At 40.3% G+C, this 3,204-nt stretch overlaps 1 protein-coding gene across 3 annotated transcripts in view; it reads right to left on the bottom strand.

Annotated features, from left to right (window-relative positions):
- LOC307028135 (uncharacterized protein) overlaps positions 1–338 on the bottom strand; it is an 8,356-nt gene extending 8,018 nt beyond the window's left edge. For 2 of the 3 annotated variants that reach the window (XR_013804847.1, XM_079662938.1), the window contains exon 1: positions 193–338. The gene's annotated coding sequence lies outside the window, so the exon portion shown is untranslated. The remainder of the gene's footprint in view (positions 1–192) is intronic. The other variant, XM_079662937.1, reaches the window with a different exon arrangement.
- Between the last annotated feature and the right edge of the window lie 2,866 nt (positions 339–3,204).

The following is a 3,204-nucleotide window of genomic DNA, read 5'->3' as shown; positions in this document are numbered from 1 at the left end:
AACGATTGAGAGGCTCCACGATCTGCCATTGCTGTAAAAAAGTGGTCCATTGGAGTGAACGGAGATGACATAACTCTCAGTCTATACGGCGCTGACGTTAGCTAATGTTATCTTAACTAGCAAGCATATAAACCTTGAGATTAAATACAACAACAAGACAGCAAAACGGTTGGGATGTTAATATGTACTCACCAAAGCAGTGTGCTAAGCACAAGATTCACTGTAATGTGACAATGATAATGACCATAGCGGCTAGCCGTTGGGGAGACGTCCATCCGCTGCAAGGCATGCTCGTAAATGTTCCAGAAAGTTCCGGAAAGTAACTTTGAGCGCGAAGTGGTCAAGGAGTGATCTGCGCATGTCCTAATGTTGAAAAAAAAAAAAACATTTCCACTAACTTAGTTTTTCTAAATTAGCTCACATCAATTACATTGAGTTAGTTAGGTTTTTCAACCCTGTATTACAGCTTAATTATTTAAACTGAGTGTTCATAACAAGTTAATAAAAAATAAGTAAGGCTTACTTATTCATTCTTATATGTTAGGTTTTACAGTGTACCATTCTGAAATCCCCAGGATGTGTCTAAGTCAGAGGTTCTCAATTGTTTTTCAGCCAAGGACCCCTTACAAGATAGAGAATACACCAAGGACCCCCTCATTCTGATTTGTGATTTTGGGCTATATAAATAAAAATTGACTTGACTTGACATGTATGTCCCTTGGAATAATCTGACGTAGCCTATTTTTTACACTTCTATAGTCTTAGTTATGTGAAAGAACAACACAAGAGCAATGTATTAGAAATATATTAGATATGTATTAAAAATATTTGCACCATCTCAACACAGAATACCCATAAAACAATCAATCAATCAGCTGCAAGTAACACTGTACCTAAACAAAATATCAAAGGGAAATCAAGAGAAAAGTGATCATTTGAAGTGCATTTCAACACACACACACCAAGTGTTTCACTCTTAGTTAAAATTAAATGATTTATAAAAGTCTAATAACAAAATAAATGCAGGCTATAAACAATTGAACACATGCCTGCATTGCAACATATATCAAGTAAATTGCAAAACAACTGCAACTGCATTGCTACAATCCCAAACCACTACTTGTAATGGCAGCCAGCTCTGGACACTATTGGAGTGATGCAAAGCAGTCATGAAGCTGATTGCTTTTCTCTGCAAGTGTACGCAAGTGTACACACACACACACACACACACACACACACACACACACACACACACACACACACACACACACACACACACACACACACACACACACACACACACACACACACACACACACACACACAGGTTAAAGTGGGCGGGAACGATCCAGAACAGCGTTCCGGCACCTTCGATTAATAAGTAAATAAATCTGATTGGCAGTTTCATACATAATAATGTCAAGCGAGTTCACAGGGCTGCCAACTCTCACACAATTGAGATTTTTCACACGCTCTCAGCCACAAATCCATTTTCTCAAGCAGTGAAAAACAAATTCATAACTGATAATGTCATGGTGCGAAAAGAGGACACTACTGCACATTGCGCAACAGCAGCACCAGGCAGCAGACCATCTGAATAGCGAGAAATATACACAAATGTATTATATTGTAACTTATTCCCATGCATGTTGCTCAAAGTAATCTCAGTCAGTCTCACTTCTGCGGCTCTCCCTCTCCTCTCGCGCCAGTGCGATGAGCCGCGCAGAGCCGGACACATCAATGGACTCATCCAATTGAACCGCGAATTTAGACCCTCTCAGTCTTTCCAGCAGTTGTGACTTGATATCAGCAGACATGTCCTAAATTCGTCGTCTGCTCTTTAGCAGAAACAGACGTAACATTAACCATCCGTTGTTGTTGCTGGCTGTAGTCCTCGCCCTTCCTCTAAAAAAAAGCCCGGTCTTTTTTTACATAATCTGGATGCTTGGTCTCGAGGTGCCTCTTCAATTTGGCAGGCTTCATCGCCTCATTGGCAAGACACCGCAGGCATATCAGACATTTCGGTTTCCCTTCCACTTCAATAAATCCATATTGGAGATACTCCTCATCGTATTTCCTTACTTTTGTTTTTCATTTACTTCATTTGTAGCCGTAACCGGTCGTTTTAAAAATCGGTCCATCTTCGTAGTATGCTAGCCGTGTTATATCTCTATGATGCTAGCAGTGGCGCTCTCTGACTGACGTACCAGTTATTGTTGTTTCCATGGTAACGGGTGACGCGCTTGATTTTTAAATGTATAGATTCGTTAGATTAGAACGTAATCTATGAACTATTTTAGATTAAAAAAAATAAAATATTTGTTGAACTATGAAGCCCTTTGTAAAAAAAATTATAATGAAAAAGAAATGATATCATGATAATTTAAATGAATGAATCTGAAAACTTTTCACGGACCCCCTGGCAGAGTGCCACGGACCCCCGGGGGGTCGCGGACCCCACTTTGAGAACCACTGGTCTAAGTGATCTAACTAGGTTCTATTCATATTCTTGACGGGAAGAGCAGTGTAAATTGGCGTCCATATGCATTGGAAAAGCAATATAAATCACACAGTTATTATACAATAGGCTTTAAAAGCACCATCGATAACCATTACCCTTCTCCAATTCAAACTCTTGATGGGAAAAAAGGTCTAAATGGTTGGGCTATACTGTACTGTACACATACAAAGGCCATTCAAGCTAGATGTTCTTCTGGAAATGTTCACATCAGGCACCTTCAAATTAAACAATCAGGTGAACAACTTTAAGGTGCATACCGCCACCTCCAGAGTCGGCTTGACTCGGTTTGCTTTCATAAAGAATACACAAATGTATTTAATCGTTAATGTCCGATATGTACAGAGTAAATACATTTGTCCCTGCTCAAGATTAGATTCAACTTTATTGTTATTGCACATATTACAGGTACTGAGACAACGAAATGCAGTTTAGCTTCTAACCAGAGGCCTGTACTACGAAGCTGGTTCAACCTAACCTGGATATGTTTGAGTTAGCCGGTTGGCCTAATCCAAAACATACGCGGTCTCGCTAAACTGTACTACGACGCGGGTTATCAAGTGGATCTCTCAAGCCAGCCGTGTCCTCTCTAGTTAGGTGCGCGTTCACATGAAAGTGGTGGTATTTGGAGCATTCGACCAATCACAAACATGGAGAAGCATACTGACAGCGCAGCGTCATACTTC

Source organism: Notothenia rossii (genome assembly GCF_949606895.1).
Source record: "Notothenia rossii genome assembly, chromosome: 2".
In the NCBI taxonomy this organism is placed as follows: Eukaryota; Metazoa; Chordata; class Actinopteri; order Perciformes; family Nototheniidae; genus Notothenia; species Notothenia rossii.
The sequence above is the reverse complement of the archived record's forward strand: the minus strand, read 5'-3'. Positions and strand labels throughout refer to the sequence as shown.